The sequence below is a fragment of the Pteronotus mesoamericanus genome, unplaced genomic scaffold, assembly GCF_021234165.1.
Source record: "Pteronotus mesoamericanus isolate MK-2021 breed Mesoamerican mustached bat unplaced genomic scaffold, CSHL_Meso_final contig_24, whole genome shotgun sequence".
Lineage (NCBI taxonomy): Eukaryota > Metazoa > Chordata > Mammalia > Chiroptera > Mormoopidae > Pteronotus > Pteronotus mesoamericanus.
In genome coordinates this window covers 26,821,397-26,840,213 of record NW_026555100.1, presented here as the reverse complement: position 1 = coordinate 26,840,213, position 18,817 = coordinate 26,821,397, and positions in this window count along the sequence as shown.

The window sequence follows — 18,817 nt, the reverse complement described above, 5'->3', positions numbered from 1 at the left end:
TTAGTAAGGTGATAAACTGATGCAAATCAGAATGCAGGACTTAACGGTTTTGGCTTGTCGGTTCACTTCTGAGATTGGGCTTCAGTATGTCACCATGCTGAGCAGCTCCCATATGAATGGTTGCTGGGCAACCAGACTATGCTTTGGTAGAAATACTAGGCAATTCTTTGAATCATAATCCCACTTGACCATTTTCACTAATATATTTACTGTTTGTCATAATTCCCTTCCATTTGATTTTTTGATAGTCCAATGCTAATGTTCTCCAACTAAAATATTTTGTAGTTTAATGAGATTTCCATCTCTCATTCTATTCGTTCTCATCAACAAAACAACTAATGGGTTGCCAAGACATGAGTTTTTCTGTCACCGACGTTGTAACCATAATTTCGCTTATACTCTGAACTAGAAATAGAAGCTCATGATGCTCTAGCGTGGCCAGCCTTTACAGATATAGGTCCTGATGGCTATTAATGCCTCCAAGGAATTTATTTTTAAGTTTTTTTGTGGTGTTTCTATAGGCAATGGTACAATGAACTAGGATATAAGTAATCCTTTGACTAGCTTCATGCAGGTGGACTCATTCATTCGCTCACTTGCCATTCCACATGTATTTTCTAAGCATCTGCTATGTGACTAACCCAGTGCTAGGCTTGGAGAATTCAGTTGTGAATATGACAAAACCTCTCCCTTCAATTTGCTTGTCAAGTGGAAGAGACAGACAAGGAAACTTTTTACCATTCAGAGGGAAAGGAGCTATATGAGCACAAAGGAGGGGCATTTAACCAAGATGTAGGAGGTTAGGGAAGATTTCGCAGACAGAATGACAATATGGAACATAAAGTACGAGTTAACCAGGACATTAGGAGAAGAGAACATGGTAAAGAATTCTAGGCAAAGAGAACAAGATGTACGAAGATTGAAAGAGAATTCCTAGCAGGGTTGGGGATGTCATTAAGTGTGACTGAAGAGTGATTGGAGAATGAGGAAACTCAAGCTGACTGCTGTGTTTGGGAGAGGGGTATTAGTTCTATTTACTAAGCTGCTGTCTCATGACCTTAGTTTTCCATCCAGATGAAAGAGAATGGTGTATGCCATTTGGCTACTGCCTTAAAATTTCAGGAACCATGTCTCATAGATAATAGTTTACCAGAGTCATGCGATCCAAGCTTTTCCATATGCATTTCTTGTAGTCAAGATGATAGCTTTCTACTGAAGGATTATATATCTATTCTCCACATTTTATTTACAGCAAATGTAATAAAACATGGTACTATCAGTTAATTATCTTCCAGAATATGCTTTCTCAGTTGTATTAGATATACTCTAGGCCTTGACTCTCTTCCTTTGGATGATCCCATCTTGTAGGTAGACCGAGCATCATAGATGGTTTTATTTATTTTTTAAAATTTTTTAGAGTTTATTTATTTTCAGAGAGAGGAAGAGAGGGGGAAAGAGGGAGAGAAACATAAATGCGTGTTTGCCTCTTGAGCGCCCCCTACTAGGGACCTGGTTTTCAACCCTGGCATGTGCCCTGACTGGGAATCAAACCAGTGATCTGTTTCTTCACAGGCCAGTGCTCAATCCACCAAGCTACACAAGCCATGGCTATAGGTGGCTTTAAATGAAAGTAATTCCCCAAGCAGCTGACAGTTGCCCAAAACAAATGACCATCCTTTGAATTATCAATCTGTACTGTAAACACAGCTGAAGTAGGTCAGTTCTCTTGGAAATTCTCAGCTTTCTAAGTTGGGAGAAAATAGCAGGTGTATTAAAATGAGCACCATACTTTTGAATGGAAATATTAGTGCAGGACTGAGAAAAGCAGCGTTTGTTCAGACTTTCTCTGCCTGCACTGTGGTCACCCATACGGATTCCAGTAATTCGGGTCTAAACATAGGAGAGGAGCTTTCTTTCTTTCAAGATATATTTTCCCTAGTCTTCCAAAGAACAAAGTTAAGAGAGTTCTCTAAAATCCAATGTTTTGGAGCAGCATATTTGCTGGAGCAATAATTTCTCCTTCATTTTCCCCCAAAGCTTCCTCCAATACCCTTGAGTTAAAGAGCAGAAGCGAATTCACAGAGGGGGAAGCAGATGCTGATAAATGACTCACCCAGGATAGCACAACAGGTGGGGTTGGAACTGAAAATAGAGCAAACTCCCCAGGATTGCTGATTGAACAGCAATTATATTTGACCAGAGTTGGCGCTTTGTACTCTGGTTTGCTATCTTCAAACACTTTCAGAATATGGACAGTTTTCCTTTGGTTAAAGCAACCAAGTGTCTCAAAGGATAGAATTTCTATAATGATACTGGCTAATTATATCATTTGATTTATGCTGGGCATTGTACTATCTTCTGTACATGTACATGTATCATTTTACTCTCACCACTTACAATCTATGAGGTAGATTATATGAATTATTCTTATTTGACAAATGAACTGATTGTAGCCTACAATAATTAAGTAACTTTGCTAAGTTCACACAGCTATTAAGTATTGGGTCCAGCAGTGGAGAGACATACCCATCTTTTCTATAGATTTATCTCTAGTGTTTGGCACATAGTAGGCATTGTTAAAATGTATGTTAATAGATCGCCGGGGGCTATGGCAATTAGAGACAACTTTGGCACAATAAGCAGGTTAATGTCATCCCATAGCTTCATTCTGCTGTCTGTATAGAACCTCCCTTGACTCCTCTTTTCTGCATGAACACCTTGACCCCTGGCACAGTAGTTTCCTCTTCCCGTTTGGCACTTCACCTTTCCCTTTCGGATGACTGTTTTGTCTCTCTGCCTACCTTTAGGTGTCTCTTTCTTTACTGAATTTACTATTCTTTTTAAAAAATTCGATCATGTTCTTCTTCCTGCCTGGCCTCTATTTTGTTCTGATCTCCCTTCCCCAACATAATACCCAAGATCATTTTTTATTTGCCTAATTCTCTTCATCTATTAGAACATAGACATTAGAGGCACATTCTTGTGTTCAAACACCAATCTAACTGTATAACTTGGAGCAAATTATTTAACCTGTCTTTAAATAGCTTGTCTAAACATCTGTAATAGCTAATTCACAAGTACAAAATCCAAAAATCTCTGAAAAATATAGTTTGAAATAGATGACAAGTTGATTGATGATTTCTGATGAAATCAGAAATCACACACAATTTTAGTGTGTGATTTTTTAATCCTACTTAATATGGTTACTTATATGTTTCATGCAAATATTATTTTATTTGCCTCTAAAATGCTGTGCCAGACCTCACTTGGTTACAGAATATGTGATATATGAACCTTATTATCTCTTAAAATCCAAGCAATTTTGAATTCTGGAACACACATGGCTATAAAGATTTTAGATAAGGGATTGCGTATCTGTACTACTTTTTCTCTTAGGGTTATGAGGATTCGAAATAAACTGTATAACTTGTTTAAGACATTGACACACAGTAGGCACTTGGTAAATTGTGGTACTTAATTCCAAAATGTCTCTTTTAAATTTATATTTCTGTGTTCAACATTAGGAGGAAAACACTCCCCCCCAAAAAAGGTTATGAGAGTGCTGTGAAGCAGAACGAGACAAAAGACTGAATTGCAGCTTAAAAAATATCCTTGTTCTATAAATTATTTTTAGTTCATTCATGCCTGTTACTATGCTTCAGTAAGCCACTGTCTTTATTAATGTCCACCCAAAACTTAAAAGTTATCGCCAGGGTTGATTTGATACCTGCCTACCTCTTAAAGAACAATTTGGTCACAAAGAACATCTTGATGGGGAAGCGATGTGTTTAATTAGACTTGAATTCTCTGCTCTAGGAAATCACTCTGTAAAAGCTGGGCTTGCTTTAAGCATAACTCAGTATTTGGAAGTAGGAAGTTAAGTGCTACCGCTCATCTGGAAGAGATTACACGTAATGGCATCAAGTTCACTACCACTAATAGGAAACATGGAATCCTCCAGTGGGTGATAAAATGGGATAAATGCAAGACCATGCTGCTTCTTGGAATAATTGCAGTGGCTATGCATTATGTTTTGTGAGGTTATAAAAGGGAAAAAAGCACACTTTATTGTTGGTGTGAAAGGAGTGAAAAATAAAAGGAACTGCTGCATAAAGTATCCCAGCTCTCTATGACAAAACGTGGTTGGAAATGGCCTGACATTTCTTTCTGAAAAACAGCTCGAACTATCCTTGGAGAAGCAAACTTATTTTATTCCCAGAAGATAATTGCTGTAACAACCCCCTTCAATATTTATGTGTATTATCTTCCCAAGTGGTCCTAAATCTCAGATTGACGGGTGCTTCCTGGCAATAAAACAACTAGAACACCCACACTGAATGCTTTTTCGGTACTCAGCTTTGAGCTAGAAACTGCAGCAAGGCATTCGCCAAAGACGAAAACTCATCAGCAGGACAATTTCCACCTCTGATGAAAACCTAAGCTCAATTACTACCCAGGCAGTCAGTCTGTTTGCCAATCTGACAGAGGTAACTCAATTTCCAGTGACTGTAGAAGGGCAACTTCTGTGAACATCTTAATAATCGAGATATTTTGCTTTAAGCAGAACATTAGAGCCAGAACTCATATCTGTAGTGTTTGGAGGAAAAATGCTTCACTAGTTCTTTCTACATTTAACCAATCAAAAGAGAAAATTAAAGATAATACTTTCCAATCACAGCAGCAACATAACCATCTAATTTTTATTTTTGCCCTTCAAACAATGTTACCTGAAAAGAGCTCATTATAAAAAGTCTGACTAGAAAGATGGAGTTTGATAAAGACGTTAAATTGACGTTGACATCTTTGTTATTTTCAATAGGAGACAAACCATTTAGAAATAAGCAAAAGGTAACTTTTGTTTGCTGGTTTCTAAAGATATCTTGAAAGGAAAGCAAACCTTATTCTCTTAAACACCAATTGTTAGAAATGCTGTTTTGTTTTTACTGCAGTCCTTTCCTCTATAACCTATGATATCTGCTGTGGACTAAATTGTGTCCTTCCAAATCCATATATTGAAGCCCTAAAATTGAACGTGATGCTATTAGAAGATGGGGCCTTTGGAAGGTGATTACATTTAGATGCAGTCCTGAGGGTGAAGCCCTCCTTATAGAATTAGTGCCCTTATAAGAAAAATCACAAAAGAGGTTGTTCTTTCTCTCTCCTCTGCCCTGTTGCCATACAAGGACATAGGGAGAAGCCCGGCTTCTGCAAACCAGGAAGAGAATCTTTTTCAGAAACTGACCATGCTTGTACCTTGATCTTGGATTTCTAGCCTCCAGACCTGTGAGAAATCAACTTTCTTTTGTTTAAGCCACCCGGTCTATGCTATTTTTGTTATGGCAGCCTGAGCAGATAAAGACAAGATCCAAACTGGGTCAAATCTGAAATTTAGTTCACATGGACACTAATACCAGACCTTAAGCTATATTTTTTGCTAAGCCAGAGTTTGGACTGTGTCATTTAAAATTTTAAGGTAAATTATTAAACAATTGAACAATACAAACAATAAATTTGTTGTACAGAGGAAAACAACGTGTTAAATCAAACCAATTGTGTTATTATTTCAGAATCTAGCACTTGACATATATTAACATTGAAGATGCCCTCAAAGATACTGACATCTTAAAATGGAAATATTTGTGGTATCATATAGATACACCTTAAGAGCATAAACAAAGAAAAATTAAATCACACAATCATAGAATGTCAGAGTTGGAAGAACCTTTATATTTGTTTACCATAGAGGTTTTTAACTTATACTTGAAGTTTTGATTTCTTGGGAAGAGGCGTGGGCATTTTAGTTGACGCAGGGTCAATCTTGTGAAGTGAGACCCCTCATTTCAGCTTTAACCAGAATGTCAGTGTATTAAATTGTTTTACATATTAGGGCTTCATAAGAATTCACTTGAAGAAAGCTTTTTTCAATATTTTTCAATATTTTTGCTTTATTTCAGCCTTCCCTTGCTGATGAGGAGAAAGAATTCCTGAAATAAATGGAGTCACCTCATTTCTGTCTAGTCTACACAAAATTTATATAGTTCTCTCAGCTTCTCTGAAGAGATGAACCTTCCTATTGGCTTTAGCATCACTACAATGTTATGATCTGCCTTCTACCTTTTGCTTTCTCTTCACCAAGAACTTATTGTCTTGTGACTGACATTAATTTAAATAAACCTCTTTCACTCCCACCTTATGAAAAAAATATAGCTTAAGCCAGAAGTTGGCAAAGTACAACCTGTAGGCCAAATGTGGCCCACCATTTGTAGTTTGTAAATAAAGTCTTAATGAAACATAGCCACCCTCATTTGTTTGTGTGTTGTCTATGTCTGCTGTCATGCTACAATGGCGGAGCTGAGTAGTGGCAATAGAGACCATATGGCTTGCAAAGCTGAAAATATTTTCTATGTGGCCCTTTACAGGAAAAGTTTGCCAACCCCTGGCCTAAACTATCTTGAAGGCTGTCTAGCCTACTGATTACTTGGAATTGAAAGCTATAGTTTTGTACAAATTTGATTCTGTTATTTGTCCTCCTTACTTTGCCAACTGCTTGGTTAGGTGATCTATTCGACTCTTCACCAGCGGAAGCACTCACCTTACATCTTAGCAGCATTTAGAAGCACTTAGAACCAAAAACATCTGAAAGTTATTTTTTTTGTTATGTCTTATTTCTTTGATTTCTAGTCAACCATTCAATATTTGGAGAATTTGTTTCCAAGTGTTGTTGTCATCTCTATTTTCTGGGCTCTATATTCAGTTTAACAGATGGTCTAAATGGAATAGTTGACATCATGATGATGAGTTCATATATGATATTTTTTGTTGTTAATCTGTTGTGAATTGAAATAACCTGCACCAGCCGTTCTGCCTACATTTCATGATGGGTTGTAGAAACATAGACAAATTTATTTCCCTTGATACTAACAAGCTTAAGTCTCCAACTGAACCCACAAGGAGAGTGAGTGACACGGAAGAAGTGAGAGGGAGGAAGATAGAGTGGTGTGGACAAGGGCTTTAAAATCAAGTACGTTCCCATGTATAATGTGCACCCATGTTTTTGGCCCAAACTTTTGGAGAAAAATCTTTCATTTTAATTTTTTAATTCAATTATTTATTTATTCATCTTTCAATACTTGTTTTTTGCATTATAAAGGAATTTTAGCATTTATTTTTGAACATAGTATGGTACAAGAAATTTTAAATGAGAAATAATTGCAAAACACAAGAACAGATACAAGGTATTTCTGGCACTACCCATCAATAATGCACAATCCTACTTTCCCCTCAAAAATTTGGGCAAAAGTACGCATTATACATGGCAAAATATGGTAATTACAATTCCAGCATTGGCACTCATCAGTTGTGTATTTTGGGGCAAGTTATTTCACCTTTTGAAGCTTTCATTCCTTCACCTATAAAACCAAGATTATAGGTCCTACCTCATGGTGGCACTGGAAGGATCAAAGGCAATCCTGCTTGTAAAGCTCCTCTCCCATATTTGGCACAGAGATGTTCACATTTTAATTACCGTTAAATTACCTTTTTTCTTCTTTACTTTCCCTCCTTCCTATCTACCAGGCCTGTTAAATTAACTTATTAACACTTTAAAATACAGAAATTCATCACTACTTGAAGATAGAAAATATTATGTGAAATAGTTTTTGGTAAAAAGAGTGGATTTATCTAACTTAGGGTAAAATAGATTGACCACTCTTAAGGCTCTCTTTGTTAATGTTGACAAGCTTAGAATTTTCACTCAAGTCATAGCTCAGATGGGTCTAGTCGTGAAGTACAGGTTAGCCAATACCATGGTTCTGTGAAAGCGTCATTTAAGGGTATATTTCACATGTGAAAGGGACCAAATATGTAGCTTATTGCTTCAATATTTCAGGTGATTTTTTTTTTACTATAGATGTCCCAGAATAATTAAGTTATTTTCTATATTCATTGGGGCACACATAGTTCTCATGGCTTATTTGATTGGATAATTGGTAGTCTGATACAATTTGAGCTTACTATTTGTGACTTACTCAGGAACAACATGGGCTTTATGACTTTATTATCTGCACCAGAATACCACTTTCATCTTCTGTAAAAGTTCCATTCATTATAAGCTATTCCTGATAGGGGAGAGAGAGCAACAAAGAAAGAGGGAGGAAGAGAGAGAGAGGGGGAGGGAGGGAGGCAGAGAGAGTGGGAGAGAGACAGGAAGAAATCAAAACAGTCTCCACTGGTACTGGTTTAACTCTGAAAGCAACCTTTCCTTATTGCTGTTCTAATGCAGGATTTGTGCTTCCACGGTGACTCACCAGCAACTCAACAATTTAGCTATGCATTGGTGACCTAGGTCTTAGAATAGAAGTAGTAAAATAGTTTAAGAGGTACAATAAGAGCTAGTGCTCATGTAGGTTAGATAAATATGGCTTTATGTTCCTGAGTTACATTTACTATAAGAAATGACAGTAAAAAGATGCACCATTATTTCTCTAAACTGATATGCAACCAAAAGCTTAATAGGCTTTAATCTTTGACAATATAAATTAAGAACTAAAATTAAAAGATAGATATGAAACTTTCCTAAAATTATTTACCTAATTTACTTTGTAATTTATCTTCATGTCTTCTATGTGTCCTGAATTAAATGTCTTTTGCCCCATTTTTGGTACATACACTCCTTTTTAGATTGTTTTTGGTAGAAAAATCTTATTTAGTTGTATGTGGATCACCAGAAGTCTTGTGTGACTAGAGAATGGCGGGGGCCAATTTTGGTGACCTCTACCCTATCATATACTATAATACAGCTGTGAATATGTTCTTCAAATAGACTGTCTGAGCAGCTTTGGTGGGTGAGCTGCTGGATAGTTAAACTATAGAGAGTCAATCAGATTGCATGGATAAAGAAGAATTCATTCTGTCTAGGCGGTACTTGAGACCCACCTTTGCTATATCTTGTACGTGTTAACTTGTGCCACACTTTTCAAAATCCATTAGTGAGCTGTTATTTTATGACAATGTTTCTTTGATTGGATTTGGGGGCAAGACAATGAAATTTCAAGGAGACACGGAGACTGTGTCTGGCTATACGAAAACACATTAGCTCTTTCCTTTTCCTGGGTGTGTGAGATCTAGAGTAGGTGGGTTTGTTAGGTAGGTAGGTACTTTAGCTAGGTAATTGGGTATAGTTCCAAGCACCCACAGGTTGTATATGTGCAGTTGAATATAACTGGTTGGAATAGAGTTCTATGGAGTTCCTTGGTCAGTACCAAAATAGTCAGTCTTAAGCTGAGTAAGTATTACTTAGCATAATGATAGCTGCTATAATAAGCTCCCAAATTACAGTAGCTTAATGCAATATCAAGTTTATTTCTCATTCATATAATAGCCCATTATCTGTGTTTGGCAGGTGGCCTTACAGATAATCACTCAAAAATCGAGATTAGCTCTGTCCTGTCATGTCTTTCCCTTTTCTTTTAGCCAGTACCTGGGGAAAGAAACCTATTCCACCCTGTGAGTGATACACACAACTTCCCCTCATGTCCCATTGGAAAGAACTCGTTATAGGCTTCTACCGACATTCAGGGGGCCTAATCACTAGCTACACAACCTCTTCTTAGCAACAGCTCTACAGGCAGAAGGCAAGCGTGAATTTTTTATTGACAGCCATCTTTGTCACATGATAGATTTGAGTAAGGTTGAGTCCAAAAGGGAACCAAGATGGAGAAGATGTACAAGTAGAAACAAAGGGAATCTGAAGGAACTTCCTAGGTCAGAGTTCAGATGATTGCAGTAAGGTTTATTCCATTTCTGAAATCTTTAAGAATTGTTTTTGTACAATTAAAGGGGTAAATATGGACCAAACATGAGAATTCAGAAAAGATTCTTACCCTGCTTCCATTCATGTTGGCTGAAGTATGTATCTTCTTCTTTCCACTCCTTCTTACATAGTTCCCTGGAAGTTAAAGCTTTTGCAGAGTCAACTCTTCTGCATCATTACAGACATTAATTTCTAAGGAAAGTCCTGCTAAGAGAAGCTAAATGGCCCAGGTTTCCCCTTCCAAATTGTTATCATTACTGAGTGCTTGCTATGTCAGCTTTTTATTAACATTATTCCATTCCATCCTCCCAATGACCTAATGAGATACACATTTTAACTTTAACATCATTATTAAAATATGCTTTAACGATATCTTATAGAAACAAAATGGTCTCCTTAGACTCTGCCTATAAACCCAAATATAAAACACTGAAAGGGGCAAGAAGATTTTCTCAGGTAGGAATGAACATTGGGAATAATGGTCACTTTTTTTTATTGTTTTTCATATTCAGTTGTCTCTATTTTCCCACCACCACTTTCCCCGCCCCAGCCACAATCCTATCCTGTTTCAGGTTTGCCCATGGATTCTTCATGCATGTTCCTTGACAACCCTTGCCAGTCTTTCCCCCATTATTCCCTTCCCCCCTCCCCTCTGGTTACTGTCAGTTTGTTCTTTATTTCAATGTCTCTGGAATAATGATCTTAGTGAAACACAGTAAACAGAATAGAAAAAAGAAAAAAAGAATATACTCAACAAAGGTAATGGGAAGCTGAACTCAAGGGAAAAATTATTGATTTGTTTTATCTTTTTCCTTAAAAAAGACTCGTAACTACTGTCATAACCATTCAACACAGTTAGCAGAGAAAATTTACTATGCCTTCCTCTCTTAGGGTTTCATTTATTGTTAAGAAGTTACTGTAGCAGTTGCAGAGATTTCATAAGACATAAACAAGTGACCACAGACTCGCACTATGCTGTGACCCAGGTGGCTTTTACAAGGATCCCCTTCAAGTATGTGTCTCTATGCCTGCACGTGAGTAAACCATCTTGATATTCACTTCCCAAAGTAACATGTCCCAAGTTTATCCCCCCTTGGATAATTGCTAAAATGTTCACAATCAAATGTGAAATTTTAAAATGAAGAATATAAATATATGTATAAACTAATTTTGAAAAAAAAAGCTAACGTGTTAAAATTATTTATGAATGGTAAAATCATAATTTAATGTATTTTTCTTGTACCCTCTTAGATTTTACTAACTTAATAAATGGCAATTTATTACATTTTTAAATAAAAAAGTACAAATATTATGTACAAGAGGATAGCTTATCAAAGATCTGGTATTGCTTTTTTGAACTCTGAAGGAAATTGCACTTTTCCAGAGTTAGGTAGTTTATTTTAAAGGGAAACTAAAGCAATGCATCCATTTAAAATAATAGTCTAAGAAAGCAGCTCTAAGAAAGACTACTATTTTAGATTTTTAGTTATTTACTAAATTCAAGGTTTTCATGTTTTTAGTTGAAATTATTTAATAGTAATTTGTGAATCAAGGTCTGTAATTGCATGTTTGATCTAGTCGAGAGACAGAGAGTGTGGTAGACTATCTCTAAAAGAGATCCCAATGATGCTGCCTCCTGGTTCTTATATCCTACAGTAATCTTTTACTCTTGAATGAGGATTGGACCTAGTGACTCACTGCTAACAAATAAACTACAGCAATAGTGATACAATGTCAATTCTGAGATTAGGTTGCAGGGAGGCTGTGGTTTCCTCTTTCTCCCTCTTGCTTTTCCTCTCTCTCTTATTTACTAGCTCTAAGGGAAGTTAAAAACCATGTTGTGAGCTCTCCTATAGAGAGAACCACATGATAAGGACCTCATGTCTCCAAGCAACAGCCAACAGAGAGACAAAATGATCCGTTAACAGCTATTTGAGTTTTCTTGGAAGCAGATTCTACCCACCTGAACTTTGATCTGAAACCAGAGGCACCCAGCTAAGCCATGCTTGTACTCTTCACCCACATAAATTATGAGATAATAAATATTTGTTGATTTAGGTTACTAAACTTTAGGGTAATTTGAAAACAGCAATAGATAATTATTACAAATTAGTATTGGCTACTTGGAGTAGGGTGCTACAAAGGATTTTGAGGCTCTGTCTACTCCTTAGGAAAATGTAGTCCATCAATTATAATTTTCTGCCATGACACAGGATAGGAGGAATGGTGATGTACATGTTCTTTTACATTCATGCTCTAGTTGGCCTTGATTATGATGAACAGAAGGGTAGCCAGTAGAATGAATTCACTTGGGGTTTCTGGGCAACACCCTGATGTTAATATGAGCTATTAGGCTGCTGTCAATAGTTAATATCATGACATATTAATTGGCCAGATTGGCCTGTGTGGATCCTGACTTGGGTCTGTCTCCTGAGGTATACTGGTTATGATCTTGGGGGGTGAAGGGAGGGGGGTCTGAGGCAAGATTCTGTGCTGCCCAAATCAGCCCAGAGATGCTGATGTTTCCTGGAGTAAGCCCCAGAACAGAGAGAGACCCTGAAAAAGAATGGAGAGAGAACGAAGACAACTGTCCCATACTGCTCATTCTGTCTGATGTCAGTCCCAGCTTCTGGGAGGCTAAAGAACTCATGAGTGCAAACAAAGTGGCCTAGAAAATATATCAGTACAGCTCTTAAAAGTGAGTTGGAGGGATGACTGGCTTTGAGGAAGTGCTGCTTTCTAAATATCAACCCCAAAGTATTCCCAGAAGACCTACAAATCCAGTGCTGGTCAACACGGGTCCTGGAACACTGCTGAAATGAGAACATGTTCCCTTACCCCAGGTGTGTCTCAATAAGTCTCTAATGAATATTGGCCTGTGATCCAAAGGAGAGGTGAATTTTAAGAAAATTATATTGAAGGAAACTTCTTGATTTGTAAGACCCATTTCATAGACAAATCAAAGTTCAGACATGTATCTTTTTATGGGTGGGAGTATACTTTGCACAACAAAATGCCATATTTTTGAAGGTCTAAAAAGAAGTTGTCTGTAATTCCTTAGGAATTAAAATAAAAATGAGCTTTCTGTGGGACATGGCTGAGAACTTCTGAGGATATGCTTAGATAAAGCATGAACAATGCAAAGAAAATGTTTATGTAACTGAAGTATGCTTAACCTATTTTTAATGGCTAATTTGAAGACTATACTAGAGTTTAAATTACTTTAAAAAGATACTTAGAGTATTTTCATGAATATTATATAGATAAAAATAAATGTGCATATGTTTATTTAACCCGGAGTGATTATACTTGCTCTTTATTGACTTATTCTTGGTTCCCAAAGAACCAACTGTAATAGGAGCTTGTATATTCACATATTTAAAGAAACTCAGAAAATGATAAGAAAATGTGTGAGAAATTGGAGATATCAGTGGTGTTTGTATTCTGCTTTCTTATTTATTAAACTATACAGAATATAAATATAAATTTTTTGAAGGACCTCCACATGAGATTTTTCCCCATGGCTGGAACATTAAAAAAATCCTTTATTTTTCTCTAATAAAAATACACTCATTTATTCAACCTCAGAAGGCTTTGCACATAAGGTAAGTAATTTTCTATTTCATTTTCCCTTGACTCCTTTGGAATTTCCTGAAAGGCTCCTTGCCATACAAACCCATTGGGACACACAGATACAAAAACACACACACACAAACTGAGACAAAAACCTTATTTACATGAAGTTGAGAAGAAAAATATTAATGATCTCCTTAGCTTTGTCCAGGCAAATACAATGGAAAAGGCAAAAGAGACCTAGTTGGTAAATGACTATTTAATCCTTATAGTAGAGAGAGCGAGGCTATCTTGAGTCTGAATTTGGGTTTCTAGTTTGGCATTGGCACATTGGCTTGTCCTTTCATTGGATTCAAAATCTAAATGTCAAGCAGTGAGGCTTGGTGCCCCTTGAAGTTCCTAAGTGCTTCAGTTATAGGTTCAGCTGATTGAAAACCCAGCTGTACTGAGGAAAAGGCATTAATAAGACTATTGTATTGGGATAATAATACCACTGATGTCCATCCCAATTAACAGCACCACCATGCACCTGATTGCTCGGTCACCTCAAACTGAAAATTACTCTCAGTACCTTCCTTTGTTAACCACAAAATCAATTAACCACCAAAAAGTGATATCACCCCCAAAATATAACACAAATGAATATACTTTTCATTTCCATGGTCATCACCCTAGTTTTGTCTATCATCACCTCCTTTTTTTTTAAATTCTCACCCAAGGATATGTTTATTGATTCGAGAGAGACAGAGGAACATCCATGTGAAAGAGAAACATCAATTCGTTGTCTTCCAATACACCCTGACCAGGGATCGAACCTGCAACCTAGATATGTGCCCTGACTGGAGATTGAATCCACAGCCTTTTGGTTGGTGCACAGGACAACCCTCCAACAAATTGAGCTACCCAGCCAGGCACTATCATCAGCTCTTAATTATTTGGTGCCTTCCACAAATAGGTATCTTCTCTTTTTTTTTAAGGTATCTATTCTTTTGAAAATTATTTATTTATTTTTAATAATAGTTGTAGATATTTAAGGTATACACATTGGTTTTATATACACATACCTAGTAAAATGATTCCTACGGTCAAGCTAATTAACACATTTTCTCCTCCCATCGTTACTTTTGTGTGCATGTTGTGCATGCATGAGCGATATAACACCTGAAATCTACCCTTTCAACAAATTTTTAACATTCCATACCATATTATTAACTGTAGTCTCATTCAGTCCATTCAACAGCCCAGGATCTTCTAAAATGCAAATCTCATCAAATCACCACTCTGATTAAGTTTCTCATTGTTCTTAGAATCAGTGTGGTGTTCTTGATACTTAGTGACCATTCAGTAAAAGAATGATTGAACAAATTAAAATATTTTGGTAATGATAGATTGTGGTCTAGGTAAATAACATGAATTTTTTGAGTTCTTGAATGGAAAAAAAAAAGAGGATACATACCCAAAAAGGGCTTCTGGCTTTACACTATATAAAAACTGCCTAAACACCTTCATAATCATTATATTTCTGTGTCCTTTATTGCATGAAATCATTTTGCAAAGTGTCCTAGTCTCCAGATAGTGAAACACATTGTTCTGTATGTTATTGCTCTTTTATCTAGGGGAGAGTAGGAGAAGAATGATCTTTATAGTTTATACATCAAGAGTCTGTTTAAATGTTTTTTTGGCAAGAGTGATAAAACATGCTTGTTATTTCTTTTGTTCTTCACTCCTTTCCCGCTCCTCAGAGACAATCTCTTTCCTTTTTTTTCAAGTAATTTTCTAACTTTATTTGTATTATTGACACTATTGCAGATGTCCTCATTTCCCCCCATCCCCTTTGCCCACCTCCGTCCAGGCCATGCCTCCCCTACTCTGGCCGTCAACACACTGTTGTCTGTGTCCCTGAGTCATGCATATATGCTCTTTGGTTAATCCCTTAACCTTCTTTCATCCAGTCCTCTTCCCCCCCAGCCGATAGCTGTCACTCTGTTCCATGTATCTGCTGTTTTTATGTTTATACTGATACTTAATGGTTTAAAATTTTCTCTAGATTATTTCTCAATGTAGAGAAATCGAATATTTAATCCTCATTTTACAACCACTTTCAATGTACTCCCTTTTCCCTCATTCACTCAATATAATTATATCAAAACTTCTGGTTAAATCAAAATTCAGTGTTCACATCATCAGGAGTATGAATATACTATTTCCAGCTGAGTCACCTAATATATTATGATCACATTTCCTTTCTTGCCTACTTTCTAGAGTTAATAATTGTATTTTTCCCATGTGTTTATCACTGCAACCACCTATTCTCTGACAGAGTTGAAAACCTCTTCTCACTGTGCTCAAACGCACTAGGTAATCTTGATCATACATGCTCTCCCCATTTAAAAGCAATCTATTTTCCTGCCCAATCTGAAATATTTGATTTCCAGTCCCAATGCACAGTTTTCATCCCAGGCTTTCCATCTACTATCATTCTAGGAATATCTTTCAACTCTCCTTTTTACTTTTTTTTTTTTTCTTTCTTGGGTTAGGTACCTTGTTTTCAGACACAATACCCCTTGTTGTGGAAGCTATACCACACCACTATAGCTCCTGGCTTGGTGTGCCTGAGTAGATACTGATTCCATCCTTAAACATGAAGCAAGGTTTCACCGAGCATGGAATTCCAGGATGAAAATCATTTTCTGTAGAAGTTTAAATACGTAATTTGATTGTTCTCTAGGTTCCGGTATTCCTGGTAAGAAATCTGATTATTCTTATTTCTGATTATTTGTAAATGATCTATATTCTCTAGGACCTTTTCAGATCTTATCTTTAAATCCAAGATTCTCAAATTTGATGATTCTGTGCCTTAGTGAGTGTTTTTCAATCATTGACCTGAGTCTTTAATGAATATTTTCATTCTAGAAGTGTAAGTTCTGAGAAATTTTGTGTATTACTTCTTCAATATTGTTCTATCCTCTATTTTTCTTACATTATTTCCATGGTATTTGAACCCAGTTAGAGTTTATTCTCTAATTTTCTTTTCTTTTTAAAAAATATTACATTACATCTCTTTGCCATTTGTTTCTACTTACTGAGAGAGATCCTTGAGATTTTCTCAATTGTATCTTGCAATGAGTGCATGCACTTTATGTTGTTTATTCCTGCTCTCACATGTTTTTCATTTCTGAGAGATGTTTTTGAAATTCTGTAGTTGTTATTTTTTACAGCATTTTTTTTCCCTCTGGAGAAATTAATTATAGTTTAGGAGAAATTGCCTCTTCCCGTTTGCTATATCTCCTGAATTCCCTTTCTCTTGTTTAGGGGCATTCACTAATATTTAATATGTGCACGTGTGTATATTTAAGAGTGAGATACACAAACGAAGCCTGGTGTGATGTTTGTTTTGTATGTGCAGAGCTTTGCAAATGGTGGGCTTCACTATAGAATCATCAGCTGCAGGATCCAGGCATCTGGGGACTCAGCTTTCTGTGCTCTGTTAACTTAGAGATTTTCACCTGCTGAATAATTGGCATTTCTTGTCTATGTTGGTCTCCTCTCTTCTGTTTTTTGTTATTGTCAGTTTAGCATTTACACTTACTTATTTTCATATATTAACAATGCTCGACAAGATATATAATTTATATTGAATAATATATACAGGGTGTTATATTTCAAGTCTGTACAGGATGGGCAAGAAAATCTGACAGGGAGCTGGCAGTTTTACTTGAAGAAAGGGTGAAATGCCATGAAAACACTTCATAAAGAGATTGGCTCTTGGTTAAGCCTTGAGAGATGAAGATATTGACCAGTCAAGAGGCTGAATAGCAAACCATGCATATGGTAGAGTAAGATTAAAGGCTTGGGCCACAGCACAGCATAGCCTTTTCCATAGACCTGCAAGGGGACCGGGTTCAGGGAGTGGGTAAAAGTGAGAAATGAGGCTCCGACGTTAACCAAGTTCTGGTTATAAAACTTCACGCTCCATACTGAGGCCCTGTACAAAGCATCATGGGTAATAAAAAGTGAGTAAAAATTTATTTCTTCCTTAAGCAGCTCAGAGTCTCATAGGAAAAGACAGATATAAAAAGAAATAGAAATAATGCTGGGCATAACAGTGTGAATTAAAATGTGTTTTCCAAGGAGAAAGGGGTTATACCTGACTGCGAGTAAAGGTGTTCTGAAGGAGGAAACATTAGTAAGTCTTCAAATTTAGAAAAAGAAAGCTTTGGCAAGAACAAACTGAGCTGGAAGGGAATAAAATGAGGAGAAGCATGATCCTGGACGTGGAAGGCATGACTGGAGAAGAGCAAGCAGTTCAATCTGATTGATGCCCAGATAGGGCCGATAAATTCAATGGCACAGGCTGGCCATGGGTGGATGGTCTTGGATGCCAGCCTGAACAGCCTGTGCCTAATTATGTGGGCCAAGAGGATTTGTGCACTTAGCCTAACCTACTGAAAATAACAGTGTCCCTGATGCACAACCATATCTCTTCCTTGTTTCTGGTAAATGGCCTTCCTCACTCTTTAAAACATAAAACATCCTTGAACAACAGTTTTTTTTCTTATGTTTGTTCTCCTTTTCAATTCAGTCTTTACAGCTTATTCAGTGAGTGGAAAAATGCACACTGAAAAAATGCGCATTGAAAAATCTCTCTGCTTTTAATGACTGGCCACTCAACTTGGTATGAAATTCAAATTCCTTGCTGCGGTCTGCAGGATCCCAAAAGCTCTGGTTCCTGACTGCATCATGAACTTCACGTCATTCCATTTTCCTCCTCAGTGTCCACACTCCAGTAAAAAATCAGTTTGGTCTTCCTTTACTATACAAGCTAATACCCATCTCTGAGCCTTTGCACTTGCTATTCCCTTTACCTGGGGTGCTCTTTTACCAGCAATTTGCAGCTGGTTCCACATTGGATTTTAGGTATCAGACAAAACATCATTTCCCCAAAGTGGCTTTTTCAGCCCATCATATTGAAACTACCCTCTACCCCTTCTTATCTGCTGCATTGCCCTATTTATTCCCTTTGGAGCATTTTTCTTATTATGTAATTATATTGCTTTTATTATTATGTAATTATATTGTTATATGTTAGACAATTATTTGTTTATTATCTGTTTCCCAGCCCGCTAGAAATTACGCTTCACAAAATCAGAGACCTTGTCTTTCTTATTTCCTGCTGTGTCTCTGATGCCTGGCATAGTGTTTGGCATATAATAAACACTCAATAGATATTTGTGAAATAAAAGAATAAGTGGATAAGTGATTATTTGAAATGCCTTTCCTCACTTTTGTTACCATGCTTCCTAAATATTGAGTGGATCCACAAGAACCTCTTTCTTTAACCAAATCATTTCTTTTACTGTTTTTTTATTCTACATTCTTCTTTATTTTGTGGATACCTACCTGACATACTGTAAGTTCCTCCAAGTCTCTGTC